We start from the raw sequence: 405 nt of genomic DNA, 5'->3' as shown, positions 1-405 counted from the left end.
GAATGTCAAAGTGGTTCTAAAACGCACTCATTATGTGCCTCTAAAAAAAATTTGAAGCAGTTCTACTGTCTTTTGCATTCATATTTACTGTTCTATCACTGGTTATTCCTCCGTATTTTTCAATTAATTTATATTGAGCAACAATGTGCCTTTTCAGTTCTGTAAATGTATTTAGTCTAGTTGTATGTGAAGTTAAATGTAAGCAACACATCAAATCCTTCGTAAAACAGAATTGCCCTGCACATCAGATTGAACATCACCAGAAAATCAATAGAGACGTCAGTGAGCAAAAGATCAAATGACTTATTTCTAGCCAATGCTGTTGTTCATGGTGTCCCTGCCCTCACACTGACACAGCTCCTAACAACTGATGTAGCTTTGTTCTGATGTGAGTAGTTCTTGCTA

Source organism: Trichechus manatus, unplaced genomic scaffold (assembly GCF_000243295.1).
Source record: "Trichechus manatus latirostris isolate Lorelei unplaced genomic scaffold, TriManLat1.0 scaffold00180, whole genome shotgun sequence".
NCBI classification, from domain to species: domain Eukaryota; kingdom Metazoa; phylum Chordata; class Mammalia; order Sirenia; family Trichechidae; genus Trichechus; species Trichechus manatus.
The sequence above is the reverse complement of the archived record's forward strand: the minus strand, read 5'-3'. Positions refer to the sequence as shown.